The following is a 16,412-nucleotide window of genomic DNA, read 5'->3' as shown; positions in this document are numbered from 1 at the left end:
CCAAATGGGAAAAACCACGGTGAGATGAGACTCACAAGATAACTATCTGAACTCTTCTGAAGTTTGCCCTATTAGGAGCCTAGCCTGTTAAAGCTTTACAAAAAGTCCTGTTAAGAACAGATCCTATTAGGGACCACCCGGTTAAGGGATTGACTACAATGCCTTCTTAGAAGCAATACCCTATAAGGAGTAACCTTAGTAGGGGATTTGAAAATCCAAGCTAATGGATCACCTTGTTAGAGGATTTGAATAGTACCAATATTTTTAGAGCTTACCTGGTTAGGAGATTTCAATTCTGCTCTAATTGTTAGAAAACAACAAGAGTTTGCTTATCTGTTTGAATAGCACTACACTTGCTTGATCAGATCCTTTTCATGATCCTATCCACCTTTACTCAAACTGCAGATACATCATCCTGTTCGACAACCACACACTCAACTGATCTTTGACAACACTGAAACTAAACAACTTCATCGACCTTATAAAATAATCAATTAGGTCGGTAACACAACAAAAACCTAATTCTCATAGAGATTACAAACAAGTCAGTTCAAGTATGACCATTGGATTACATAGCAATCTCTACACATTGATCAAGAAAACCTTGATCGCTCCTTGATCACTGCTTCATTGAACTTCGTAACTCATCACGCGCTTTGCATTATATGCAGTATACTTGCTCATTCCCTAGACAAAAACCATTACATCAACTTGCCAAAATCACTTGAAATTGTCTTCATACAATAATCATATGTGTCATAATCATTGTCGCTCATCATCAGATTGTAAACCAACATAACCAATTCACCAAACTTAATTGGTCAGGGTTTATCAAAAACAACAGGTAGGGTTTACCGGTTATCGGTTCAACTCTCCAATATATAGCAATACCGGTTCACTCCACAAATTCTTCCTATCGGTTATAGTTTCCTTCACTAGCTCTTCCTTCCAATTACTAAACAATATTACAACAATATCATTACCGGTTAATTGACATCAATGACAACATAACATATCATTAATACAATCTTCATGCAAATGCCAACTATATTTGCATTTAGAATTATGTATGTAGTACTAGTTAGATCCATTAAATATTTGATTTTATTCCAATAGATAAAGCACTAGTCCCTGTAGATTGTATTTCCAGTAACCCTCTCAAAATTAAAGCAACTTTTTTTTTGTAGTTTAGTAGGTTAATGTTTTAGTAAAAAAATTCACTCTCAAGGATGAATGTAATGATCAAAATTCAGAATGGAGCCAATCCTGAACAAATTCATATGTATTCTGAATTATTTTACTAAGAGACATTTGTTTATGAGCAATATTTGTTATCATTTGTTCTAGATCTGATAGTATTGCAAAGGTTTACCCACTTGGGTCTTGCAAAGCCCAAAGAATAGAATAATTACTTATTCTATAAGTAATTCTTGTTAATTGGCCATTTGTGTTAGATTTGTGTTGATAGATGAAGGTTAATTCCTAAAAAAATATGAGGAAACAAATGGAAGAACCAAAAAAAATGGTGACTCTACTAGGGAATGCATCTCAATCCAATTTTATTTTTAAATCTAGAGTTGAATTGTTTTCTTGCAAATGTTTTTTACTCTTATTTCTAAATTATGTTTTGTATTCAATAACTAGTGGTTCTTCTTGGGTAGTAAGAGAGTTTTAATTGATTTAAATTATTTGTTGAAGAGACATTGTGTAAGAATGAATATGAGCTATGTTATTTGAGAAGATTTATCTAAATTTGCAATTTCCCATGAAAGGGTGGTGACTCTAATATATTTTAGACTAATTTTGAGTTGTTTATGACTGAAGAAAAGGTAGTGTACAAGACTACATCAACAAGCTTTAGAACTAAAAGATTACAGTTCTTGGTTGAAGGATCTGAAAGAAAAATACATGGGAGATAGTCCTTACATTAGGTGTTGGCATTATGCAAGGATTGGTTGTGTTGTCATTGATGTCAACACTGGTTTAGTTGGTTACTGACTTGCTCCGGTTGGTTGCTGACCTGTTCTTGTTTGACATGGTTTTGGCTGAGGTTATCAGAGATTCTGATCCAGTATGATCAAATTGTTGATTCAGTTTTGGATGGTTATTTAGGATTATTATATGTTTGTCATATTTAGTTGGTTCATGATTTGGTGCTCCGAAAGCTATCGTTTATGTTCTAGTTTTTTCGGTTGATGTTCTTGGTACCGGTTGGCAATACCAGTTGGTGATATTTTATGAAATAGTCAATTGGTTTTGGTTTGGCTTCTAGAAATCGTTCATAACATGTTAAAGGTGTTCTTGATCGTGTCCTTATTGTTTGGTGGCTTCGCATTGGCTAGCATGATGATTTGGTGATCCTGGTGATCCTATTTGGATCTGGTTGGTTATTCTATGTTATTGACACTGAGGGTTTCTACCAGTTGGTGAAACGTATTGTATTTGGTCTTGGCAGAATTTATGGTGGCTATAATTGTTTGGGAATTTGAATTAGGTCCATGCTATGTAATATAAATCATAATATTGGTCTGGTGGTATTGTGTGATATATTTTTTGTAATTATGGGTTATGGGTTTAGGGTTTAGTCGACCTTGTTTATCAAGGTTGATGATCTGTATATATAGGTGATATATTCATATAATTTATATGGTATGGTTATGTCTACATTACCAAAGAGTGGTTTATATACGAACAAGGTTATATCATTCAACAAAGGTTTGAGGAGAGTTTGGTATTGTAGGGAAGACATATGTGCTTAACCGAAATTGTATCAAGCATTAGGATATGTTATTTCCATAGTTCATTTCCTCCGGATTGTAGTCTGATGTTTATGTAAGTCAGTGAGACTTCCCTTTTGTGTTGAGCAGTGCACTCTAGGTGGTTGGCCTGATTGCAAGTGCAATCCCCATTGTAATATTTCACATACTGTTGCAGAAGTATTATTTGACTATGGGTAGGGTTTCCCACCATGGTTTTTCTCTTAACCAGGTTTTCCACGTCAGAAATATTGGTGTTGTGTGTTTTGTAATATCGTGCTTTATCTTTCACTATATTGTTTTCATTGTGCTCTGGTAGAAGGTTTATAATTTGAAATAATTGTTTAACTTGTGGAAAACTAATTCACCCCCCTTGTTAGTTTTCCTCTAGTTCATTCTAACAATTGGAATTAGAACTTGTTAACAATTGGTATCAGAGTGAGGTCCTCTCTACAGAAGCTTAACTACTTGAGAAGATCCGATGGCATCAAGTTTTTCATTTAATCCCTACTGGAAGGAGAGTCATAGATTTGATGGTACAAATTACAAATGATGAAAGGAGCGAATGAAGATTCATCTAAGATGTCTTGGAGCTGAAGTTTGGGAGATATTAGAAAAGGGATATACACCTCATGATCCTAATTTTAGAACTCCGGCACCTCCTGATGAACATAAGAGAGTTGATAGTGATGTTAGAGAAAAAGAAGCATTGTTAAGTGTCCTATCTGATGAGAAATTGCTGAATGTCATAGAGCTAGAAAATGCAAAGCAAATCTGGTTGAAGCTTGAAACTCTATATGAAGGCGACCAAGAAGTAAAGATTGCAAAACTTGAAGGTTTTCGGGTGAGATATAAAAAATTAAAGATGGAAGAATATGAGAAGATAAGTTCTTTCATGGATAGAGTGAATGAGATTGTCATGGGAATCAAATGTTGTGGTGTAACAGTTAATGAGGATGAGATTGTTTCAAAAATTTTGAGAATTCTACCTCTGGCTTACAAGATGAAAGTTACAGCAATAAATTAACTCTGGACAATGTCAAATACCCCCGTTACCAGAGACACATTACTTGGGAAATTGACTGCTTTTGAACTTGAGGAGCTTGGAGATCAGAATGCTAGTAAAACAGAGACTGCATATAAAGCATCTACCTTCGGTAAACAAAAGATAGATTGGAAAGAGTTATATGCTAAGGAGATGGAAGACATTGAAAGAGAAGACATAGAACTTGAAGAGTTGGAAGCCCTAATTGCTAGAAGAATCCCTAAAGGGCCGGTTGGAAGTTAGTATGAAGGAAAAGTTCCTTTTAAATATTTTTTCATGCAATTAGATTGGTCATTTTGCTTCTAGATGTCCTGAAAGAGCTGCTACGAATCATGAAAGATTTATGAGGAATTATAAACCTAATCCAGAATATTAGATCAAACCTAGATATAGAAGGAATAAGGACAAATTATGTTATTATGCTGGTGATGATGATTTTGTTATTACTGATGATTCTGATGATGATGAACCTATGAATGGATCTGGTAATGGAAGCTCAAGTAGTAGAAAAGATTGGGTCTTTATTGCTATAAAGGACGAATCTCTTAAACTTGTCATTGATACAACTCATACTAAGGAGAAATCTCTAGCTTCAAAAATTAAAGAGAATTTTTAGATGAATGTGTTATAGATAGTGGTTGCTCACACCACATGACCGATGATAAGAGGAATTTTCTAACTCTGCAAGAATTTGATGGTGGACTAGTTAGATTTGGAGACAACAAGGCATTCATGATCAAAGGAAAAGGAACAATATCCTTGGATGGTAAGACTAATACTGAAAATGTTTATTATGTTGAAGGTTTGAAGCATAATCTTTTGAGTGTAGGTTAGATGGTGGATAGAGGATTTCATTTACAATTCAAAGATGGAAAATGCAAGATTATGAATAGATTTGGGTTGGAAATTGCATCCGATACTCAACAAAAGGAAATATTTTTCATTTGAACTCCGGTGAGAAGGCTTGCTTGATTGCTCAGATTGATGAAAGTTGGCTTTGGCATAAGAGGATGTGTCACGTGAATGTTGATTGCATAGTGAAGATCAGTTCAACCCAGGCTATCAGAGATTTGCCCAAGATTATTAAGCCTCATAATCCAGTATGTACAAAATGTCAAATAGGTAAGAAAGTTAGAACTTCCTTCAAAAGAATACATGATAGAACTAATGGAATTCTTGATCTTATTCATACTGATCTATGTGGTTTGACAAGGACTAAAAGTTTTCAAGATGATAGATATTTTATGTTGCTTATTGATGATTACTCTAGAATGATGTGGGTTGCATTTTTGAAAGAAAAATCAGAAGCTCTTGAGAAATTCAAAAATTTTAAAGCTATGGTTGAGACAAGAATAGGATTGAAGATAAAATGCTTAAGATAAAATCAAGGCAGTGAATTTACATCCGGTGAGTTTAACATTTTTTGTGAGAAGCATGGAATCAGAAGGCAATTGTCTGCACCTAGAACTCCACATCAGAATGGAATAGTGGAAAGGAAGAACAAAACTATCTTAGATGTTGCAAGAACAATGATGATGGAAGCCAAATTGCCTAATATTTATTGGAGAGAAGTTGTCAATACCGCAGTCTACACTTTCAACATAGTGAACATAAAAGGTGATACCAGTAAGACTCCTTATGAATTATGGTTCGGTCATACTCCTACTGTCAAGTACTTTAGAATTTTTGGAAGTAAATGCTATATTAGAAGAGATGATGCATTAAGGAAATTTGATCCTAGATGTAATGAAGGAATATTTTTGGGTTATTCTAATAAAAGAAAAGCAAATAGATGTTATAACAAAAAATTGCAGAGGATAATGGAAAGCATGAATGTCAAAGTGGATGAGAAAAACAATTGTCAGATTAGATCATATTACTATGGATCAGAAGATGAAACTGTCAGATCAGAACCGGTTGTGCATGAATCAATTCAGAGCATTGATCAAGTTGCTCCAGAAACATCAGAAAATTTCATGGTGACTGTTGAAGAGCATAAAGAGTCAGAAAGTCAAGTTAATCCAAAGACTCCAAGGTATGTAAAGCTGAATCATTTCAAAGATCAGATCATTGGAGATAAGAGGAAAGGTGTAATGACAAGAAGAAGGTTAGTTGTTGAAGAGGTATGTTTAATTTCTCGAATTGAACTAGAATCATTTATTGAAGCATGTAAAGATGAGAATTAGATGAAAGCAATGGAAGAGGAATTGAATTAGATAGAAAATAATAACACATGGTTATTGGTTCCTAGGCCTAAAGATAAAATTTTTATTAGAACTAAATGGGTTTTCAGGAACAAATTAAATGAGGAAGGCCAGGTTGTAAGAAACAAAGCTAGATTGGTTTGCAAAGGTTACTCACAACAATAAGGAATTGATTATGATGAAACTTATGCTCTAGTTGCAAGAATTGATTAAAAGGTATATCAAATGGATGTCAAATGTGCATTCCAAAATGGAGATCTTGAAGAAGAAGTATACATTGAGCAACCCGATGGATTTTCTTTATCAGAGGACAAGGATATGGTTTGTAGATTGAACAAAGCCTTATATAGATTGAAACAAGCCCCTAAAGCCTAGTATGCTAGATTGGATAAATATCTTTCAAAGATCGGATTTAGCAAAGGTAATGCTAATAGTAACTTATATTATAAGATTGAGCATGATGATATACTAATCGTTGAGGTCTTTGTTGATGATATCATTTTTGGAGGAGAAGAAAGTCTATGCATGAGATTTGTTGATGACATGAAGAATGAATTTGAAATGTCTATGATTGGTGAGATGAAATTTTTCCTAGGTTTGTAGATTATTCAGACTAATAAAGGTATTTTCATTTGTCAAACTAAATATGTGAAGGAATTTATTAATAAATTTGGACTTGAAAACTCAAAACCTGTTGGAACCCCTATGATAACTACTTGCAAATTATCAAAAGAAGATGAATCTCCTAGAGTGAACTTAAGTACATAGAAATCAATGATTGGGGGATTACTATACTTAACTCAAACCAGACCATATATAATGAATGCTGTCTGCATTGCTTCTAGATTTCAGTCAGATCCAAGAGAAAGTCATGATATTATTGTTCAAAGGATATTTAGGTATTTGGCAAGAACAACAGATTATGGGTTATGGTATCCAAAGGATGATGATTTCAGATTATGTGCCTATACAGACTCTAATTGGGCAGGAGATGTTGATGACTGAAAGAGCACTACAAGTGTTGCATTCTTTCTTGGGAATAAATTGGTCCCATTGCTTAGCAAGAAACAAACATGCACTTCATTATCTACTATTGAAGCTGAATATGTAGCTGCTACAACAAATTGAAATCGGATCTTATGGATGAAGTAGATGTTGAAGGATATAAGGGTAAGTTATGATGAACCTATTATTATTCACTGTGATAATACAACTGCTATTGATATGTCAAAGAATCTGGTATTTTATTCCAAATCAAAACACATTTCTATAAGGTATAATTTCTTGAAGGAAAAGGTTGAAGCAAAGGAAATCAGGTTGCTTTATGTACCCACTAAGGAACAAATTGAAGATATTCTAACTAAATTGTTGCCTAAAGATACTTTTGGATATCTCAAAGATTAGTTGGGGGTCACCACCCCTCCAAAAGAGACTTAGTGATGTAGGGATGCATCAATCCGGTGAGCTTATCAGAAATACCTTCTGATCCGAGTTGATGGGATGATGTTGCTTCTCAGGGGGAGTAGTCAGCTATTTGGTATGGTGGTATTAGCCCTTTGTCATTGATGTCAAAGGGGGAGAGTTTCTCATATGAAAAATTAAAAATCTTAGGGGGGGAGATATTTCAAATCAGTTTTGGGAGATTGTTTGGCATTTCTTGGCACTTGGATGTTTTTCACATTCAGTGTTGCCATCAATGCCAAAGGGGGAGATTGTTGGCATTATGAAAGAATTGATTATGTGTTTTCATTGATGCCAACACTGGTCCGATTGGTTATTGACTTGCTCCGGTTGGCTGTTGGCCTATTCTGGTTTGACATGGTTTTGGCTAAGGTTATTAGAGATTCTAATCTGGTATGATCAGATTGTTGATTTGGTTTTGGATGGTTATTTAGGATGATTATATGCTTGTCATATTCAGTTGGTTCATGATTTGGTGCTCTGGAAGCTATCGTTTATGTTTTGGTTTACTGGTTGATATTCTTGGTACTAGTTAGCGATACCAATGGGTGATATTTGATGAAATGGTTGATTGGTTTTGGTCCAACTTCTAGAAATAGTTCATAATCTGTTGAAAGTGTTCTTGATCATGTCATAATTGTTTGGTGGCTTTGCATTGGCTAGCGTGATGATTTGGTGATCCTATTTGGATCCGGTTGGTTATTCTATGTTATTGAACTGAGGGTTTTTACCAATTGGTGAAACGTATTGTATTTGGTCTTGGCAAAATTTATGGTGGATATAATTGTTTGGGAATTTGAATTAGGTCCATGCTATGTAATGTAAATCATAATATTGGTCTGGTGGTATCGTGTGATGTAATTTTTATAATTATGGGTTTAGGGTTTAGCCAATCTTGTTTATCAAGGTTGATGATCTGTATATATAGGTGATATATTCATGTAATTTGTATGGTATGGTTATGCCTGCATTATCAGAGAGTGGTTTATGTGCAAACAAGGTTATATCATTCATCAAAGATTTGAGGAGAGTTTGGTATTGCATGATAGACATCTATTCTTAATCAAAATTGTATCAAGCATTAGGAGATGCTATTTGCACAATTAATTTCCTCTGGATTGTAGTCCAATGTTTATGTAAGTCAGTGAGACTTCCCTTTTGTGTTGAGAAGTGTGCTCTAGGTAGTTGGCCTGATTGCAAGTGCAATCCCCATTGTAGTATTTCATGTACTTCTACAGAAGTATTATCTGACCATGGGTAGGGTTTCCCACCATGGTTTTTCCCTTAACCAAGTTTTCCACGTCAAAAATATTGGTGTTGTGTGTTCTTGTACTTCCACGCTTTATCTTTCACTGTGTTGTTTTCATTCTTCTCTAGTAGAAGGTTTATAATTTGCAATAATTGTTTAACTTGTCGAAAACTGATTCACCCCCCTCCCCCCCTCGCAATTTTCCTCCAGTTCATTCCAACAATTGGAATCAGAACTTGTTAACATTAGGGTCATCTTAATTTTCCTCTGGGAGAAGGTGGCAAGTATTGGAAGCCAAAAGGAAATATAGGTAGTCACACTTCTTGCTCAAGTAGTTTACCCTTAATAGTTTTAAATACAGATATGATTGATGTTGAGACAAATATTCTCTTACTCCATTAATGTCTGGTCACCACAGGTCATCTTCAAATGATCATTCCCCTAAATCTCATAAGTATTATTATGAGATTCCTAAAAGAACTTGTTATTATTACTATTATAGTGATGGGGATCAAGTGTATTATGATAAAGTTGAAGGTATTAAGATTACATCATATACTGAACCTCCTAAGGGATTGTTTAAGGGTCAAGATAGACAAGAGGATATGATGCGGGAATTCAATGCTAGATTAGAACAAATGGCCAAGGAGTTCCAAGAAGAAGTTGAAGAGTGGTGTAGGAGCACCGAGTACCAGTGGTACACCAGGAGGTCCCAAGGATATTCCAAGAGAAATTTCATTTATGTTGGAGTCTTTAAGGTCATTTGAATGTATTTAAATTCATTATGAGTCTTTATGTAAAGCAATGTAAGTCATTTGTATCAAGTTGCTCAAGTTGAGCATTAAGGTCCTAATAGGGTCAAGAAGGTCAAAATATATGAACATGCCCAAAAAGGCTGAGAAAGGATGCAAAATTTCATATTTGGTCCATCTTAGGATTTTTAGAGTGTCCATACAAATTTTTAGTAAGTTTGGAGTTAGATCTCAAAAGTTGTCAAGCAAACAATGAAAAAAAAAAAGTTGCAAAACTAATGTAATGGGAAGTAATTTGGTCCTAGGGGAAGTTGAATCAGTTATGTAACCATGGAAGGCCTATATAATTCATTCCTTGGTCTAATCCAAAAGTGTTCCAAAGTTGGAGGAGGTGTTGCAAAGTTAAATCCTCAAAAAAAAACCTCTAACTGTCACATTATTCTGTAGGATAGATGACAGTTCAGAGTTGTAGGTCCATTGTTTGGATGCAAATATACATGTAAGGATAATAGAAGGAGTTGAAAGGGAATTATGTGACCTGTATTTCATTTGCAATGTATTTTTGTTGGATTTTCAATGAAGGAATATTTGAGCCCTAGCCGTGAACCATGAAGAGAGAATGGATGAGTTTTCATAAAACTATCATAAAACCCTCCAAATTGGGGTTTGTGGAGAGTTTCACTAATATTTTTTTTTATTTCGCCATTGGAAATTGTTTTAACTTTGGTATTTTATAGAGGGTTTAATTCTATTTCAAATTAATTCATTTTCAATGTGATTGGTTAAGTTTTTTCTGAGATATTTGATGCCCTAGGCAAACTAGGCATGCACATTTCTTGTTTTTTTTGTAACAGTCAAAATGGTCACGGTGAAGAGACCCTAACTCTTAACGCAACCTTTGGATTTTTCTAAATGTTGGATATGTTTTAGTAAGCCTAGTTATCTACATATCCACTAGAGCAATTTCAAAAATATTGTCTTGCCTGAAAGGTATGAATAATAGAATCAGAACTATCAAAACAGGGACAATCAAGTTTGCCACTTTCATTACCAGTCCAAATCATTTGTAATTTGGGGATAAGGTGTTTGTGGATGTTAAATGGGATTTAATAGGCCATTTTTTATCAGGACTAATGCTTGAATGCAGATTTAATTGCTCATGCATTGAAATTTTGATTGGTTGGTTGTTGGGATAATATGTTAAGGATGTTGATAATGCCTCTAACTAATTGAAGAATTGTGTTGATACATTGGGCTTCATGGATGGCTTGGAGTCCTGGAATGGGTTATGGTAAATGGTCTGCATCAAAGAGGAAACATGCAAAGGTCAATTATGAAGAGAATTTGAAGCAAAGTTGAAGCAAGAGGAGGATCTCCTCACTAGGATGTTTATAAATACTAACATGGATTCTTCTATATCAAACGTGCCTTTGGTGAATGTTTCATTGTCCCAAGACAAAGGAAAGGTAATTATGACTGATGCAAATGTGTGCTTTAATTCAAAAGTGAAGTCTAGGGAACTTATTGACCAAGAGTTGTTGGAAGAAATTAGTTGGAATCAGATTATACTAGACAAGAAATGCTAATAAGAAAGGTTGAGTTGCTAAGGTTAAGAGATCTGAACAATTTATCATGTGAGGATATTAAACCCTTACAACCATCAAATGTTTCAAAGTCTACTTTAAATAATGTTAGTGAGTCCCCTATTGTTGACCTATTAACTGGTGGTGGAAGTACACAACCTTCAAATATGACTTATCTGAGTACATGTGCATATGTTCATGTTGTGTCTCTCCCTATCAGCATACTAGTCATCTCTTTTCCTTTGAGTTGATCAATATCTTAGATGAGTAATAAAGGTACATAGGGATTGAGGCAGAACTACCCAGTTGTCAACCCTACAGTTACAACAAGAGTTATAAATGTTTCAATGACTCAAATAACTTAGCCCTTAATACCTCAACAAATGAAAGTGCAAAAAAATCAACTCTACCAATAGTTTCTACAACAACATCAATAGATACTACATCAATTTCATAATTTAGAAGTTCAGCAGCAGAATGCACCTGTCAATCCACAAGATCCTAATGCTATTGCAACTCCCTAGGTCATAGTCCCACAACCCAATATTTCTAACATACCACATACTATACATATCCAACAAGTTATAATTTCTCCAAATATGAGGGAAGACCCCTTTGCTAGGCCCCCACTTCATATGGACAGATATAGGCAATTGGACTTTACTAGAATACCCAGATACCCAAATCCAATGAACAATGATATAAGGTTAGAACTACCAAAATTTTCAAGAAGTACTAGATTATTAAAAAATGATCACATTAAAGCCTTCATGAATGTTAGGGACAAATTTGAAGTTGAACATGAAGATGTGTTAATGAAGTTCTTTATGCAATCATTAGCAAATGATGCAAGAGATTGGTATAGGAGTCTTCCAAATCCACACATTGGTAGTTGGCATGATTTTGAAAGATTTTTTAGAGAGAAATACAAATACCATACCAATGCAAGATTCAAATTAGGAGAAATAACCATAATTGAAAAAGGTCACAATGAGATGGTTGTTGAATTCAATGCAATATTTGTCAAAATATTGAATAACATACCACACCATTCTAGGCCGAATGATTAAATCTGTCTGATCTTTTATATGAAGGAATATGACCCCAAATTTGGGTATTAGTTGAGCTCTAGAGAAACCCCTACTCTCATATATGCTTTTAAAGCTACACTCAGTATTGAGAATAACAAGAAAGCTTCAAGGAAAATTGAAAAATGGATGATGTAAAGATCCTTCAAAATCTAAAGGGGCACCAGGGTAAGTAGTTGAAGGAAGAAGATAAGTTTGATAAAGAATGAATGCTTTAAAATACATGAGTTATAAAGTTACAATAAATGAGAAGGTGATGTCTAATGAAAAGCCAAGTTTTCAAAAGAGTGAGAGACTGAGACTTCATGATATGCTATACGACACTAACTAGTGTGATGGAAAACCAATAAATAATGTCAATAATCAGAAAGAGGCTTCAAGTAAGGATACTTTTGATCCCTTGAAAAGACCAAGTGCAAATATGGTAGACGAGACTCCTTGGTGTTGTGTGTGTGATCTTCCTCATTCCCCTATGCAATGTATTGGTTCTTTAGTAGTGCAAGACACTAATGAAACTCGTGAAAGTTATCAAGATAAACAATGTGATGATGAGCATACCTTAAACATGCTTTCTTTAGGCCTTGATGTAAATTTGCATGAACATGATTCATCAGATGATGAGATACATGAAAATAATGTGGATAATAAAAGACAATATCAATCTCTCCTTGAACAAGTATTTTCTGATATGAAATACAATCTGGTGGGAGAAATTGTGGTAGAAGTTTTTGAGAATGTACCTAAAAGGGTCAATTTGAGGAGGCTTTCTGAGGAAGATATTAAAGAACTCACAATTGCAGTAGTAGCTCAAGCTAGGAGTTAGTTAAGTAATAGGATCATTAATGTTGATCAAGGTCAACCAAGTAGTATGTTTGTAAAGGAGTCCCAGGCCAAAGCAAAGTTGATGGATCAAAAGCTTGAGGAAAAGAAGAAGGCCCATGTGAATCCAAAGGATCATCATTCAGTTTCAAAAGAGATCACCAATAAAGACCAAGAAAAGGGCAAGAACCAAGAAACAAATGCTATTAAATCCAATGCCTCTATTGAAAAGAGAAAAAATGTTCCAAATGAGGTAAGCAAAACTGATCCTTAACTTATTCATGGTGTAGACACCCATTTCTGTCAACTTAATTAAATGAATATTCAGTATTTATTTGATTATTTAACCATTGTTCAACTATTAATTAAATTAATATTTAATTAATTCATCCTAACTATGTTCTTCTATTAATTAAATAAATAATTTAAATAAATTACTCAATTTATTTTATTTTATTCACTTAAGCATATTCTGACAATTAATTAAATAAATAAAGCATATTTATTTAATTAACCCCCCTCTCACATTTAAATGAATTAATACTTATTTGAATCCTTGAAATCTCATCTCTCACATTAAATAAATAAATATTTATCTAAATTCCTAAAATCCCTCACCCACTTGCACTTTCTAGAAAATGCAAGATGCAAGTTAACCTCCTTCTAATCATGCCTAAACCCCTATTATTAGCTTAATCACCCTTTAATGGTTTGCACATTCCTAAACAAAAGGTTAACCCAAAACCCATCAACTCAAACCTTTAAAGTCTTCAAGCCTTTAATGGTTTCCTTTTAGAGTCTTCAAGCCTTTATGGGCTTCCTTTAAAGTCTTTAAGCCTTTAAAGGTTTCCTTCTAAAGTCTTCTTAAGCCTTTAATGGTTTCCTTCTAAAGTCTTCTTAAGCCTTTAATATCTTCCTTCTAGTGTCTTCAAGCCTTTAATGGTTTTCTTATAGAGTCTTCAAGCCTTTAATGGCTTCCTTTAAAGTCTTTAAGCCTTTAATGGTTTACTTCTAGAGTCCTCTTAAGCCTTTAATGACTTCCTTCAAGTCTTCAAGCATTTAATGCTTTGTCGCCCTCTCCTCTCAAGTCTTCCCTTGTGACACTTGTCAACATGTGATAGGATTAAATGAGAACACATGGATTGTGGAGCAACACTTCCTTAAGAAATCCTAACCCTTCCTCAAACAATTCAATCTCAACCCTTCATTTGCCCATTTTTCCTATAAATAGAGCTCATTCCTTTATTGTTGAAGAGTCAAAAGAGTTATCCATGCATTGTTACTTTTCTTAGAATTAGGATTTTTTAAGAAAATATTTGTATTATGTTTTACCTCTTCCACTAGTTGGAATTGCTATTTAACATTAATAATCCATTCACATATTCAAGAATTCAACACTTCACATAATCAACCATCTCCCATCCTCCAATTGACATCCATTTGTGCTAGTGCTCAAGCTAAGGGCATACTTCACATAGTAGCAAGATCTTTGAGAGGAGGAGGACAAAGAAGAGTCATGACATAGGGAGCATCATGGGGAACTAATTTCATTTTATTTATTTCCTAACTACTTATGTTAATATTCTTTGATAATTCTTTGAATGGATTTGTCTTCATGTTTTGTTTATGGTTGAAAGCTCTTTAAACATGATTTTGTATTAATTTTGCTAATCTCCATTTTTATAGTGTTTCACATGGTATTCCCTCATTTGATATTGTGTATACTTTGTCTCAAATAAGGGTGCCAGTACCATTGTTGGAGATGATGAAGTTTGAGGAATATATAAGTAGTGTTATATCTTTGATTTCAAATGTCTCTAGTCGTTTTGCTAGGTTAGTCCCATTAGCACCACACAAGGAAAAGTAGATAGGCAAACAAGTGTTATTCAAGCTGAGAAAATGAAGACACCTAAAGCCTATTTAGGGTCAACCAATACTAAATTCCCATCCCAAAATGACCCATTCTACCTGACCTTAATGATTAATAATAAGCTAGTAAGAAATTGCATGATTGACTCAAGGGTAGAAATTAATGTAATGCCAACAAATTTTATGAAGGAGTTAGGACTAAAGGTGGATACCCCATATCGAAAGTGTTATGCAATGGGTAATAGGTCAATCCTAGTCATTGGTGTCATAAAACGTCTAGAGTTGAAATTAGCATCATGCACTGAAGCTGCATACAGAATGGATGTGACTGTAGAAGACATTTCTCCACACAATGGTATGTTGTTGTCAAGGCAATAAACTACAACTATGGGTGGAAATGTATAGTTAGACTTGTCCTACACTACTATTTTAGCAAGTGGACAATATTTTATGGTTGGCAGAGAAAAAAGTTCAAAACAAGTGGTGGAGGAAGTAGATCCTGATCAGCTGGTATGCTTCTGTGATATCTATGTTGACAATTTTAGAGTTGAACAAGTGGAACCAATATTGTAAAATATTGATCCTATGATTGATGAAGTCATTAATGATCAAGATAGGTTGTGGAAAATTATTTTTTGATGGTGTTTGTAGTAGACAAGGTTCTAGAGCTGGTGTAGTGTTTATTATACCTAATGGAAAAACATTCAAATATTCTTTTCTACTATCATTTTAATGCACTAATAACATTTCATAGTATGAAGTATTACTAATAGGTCTTAATATAGTTGTGAAACATGATGTGAAAATACTAGTTATTTTTGGAGACTTGGAGTTGGTTGTTTCACAAATTATATCCAGATATTCTTCTACGAACAAGGTGTTAAAACAATATAAGTTTGTAGTGTGGGATACCATTGAACTTTTTGATGCATTTTCAATTGGATGGCTGGAGAGGTTAAAAAATATCATGGCAGATTTTTTGGATAATGTTTCTTTGAAAAGCAATGACATTACTCTAGCAAGGATATCATAAAGTAGAGGTGAAAGTTAGACCCTCTATTCCAGATAACATTTGTAATTGGAAAGTTTTTGAAGATGATGATGATCTCCTCAAGTTATTACAATGCATTGATCAGTGTGAAACACAAGAAATTGATTTTAGTGCTTTTGTTGAGGTTGTAGATGGAAAAGAGACTATTTTTGGAAATGAAGTGGTCCAATTGAAGACAAATAAGATTCCAAAGGGGTTAGTTGCATTAGAGCGTTTCTTTGATGGAAATGATAGATATGAAATGAAACCTACCTCTGTAAATAAATATTATCTAGAGGAGATAAACTTGGGGGTTGAGGCGTCTCCAAAGAAGGTGTATATCTGGAAGAAGACCAGTCCTAAGATTAGAATAATGTTGATTATTTTATTGAGCAAGTACAAACATGTTTTTGCATGGTCGTATGATGACCTTAAGGCTTATAGAGAAGATGTATTTCAGCATGAAATTCCCCTAAAACCAAATGAAAATCCATTTAGGCAAACCCTATTCTAGCTCCAAAGATGCAAGAAGAGTTAATGAAACTTAGAGATGGAG

This window comes from Cryptomeria japonica, chromosome 8 (assembly GCF_030272615.1).
Source record: "Cryptomeria japonica chromosome 8, Sugi_1.0, whole genome shotgun sequence".
Taxonomy (NCBI): Eukaryota; Viridiplantae; Streptophyta; class Pinopsida; order Cupressales; family Cupressaceae; genus Cryptomeria; species Cryptomeria japonica.
Note: the sequence above shows the minus strand (reverse complement) of the source record.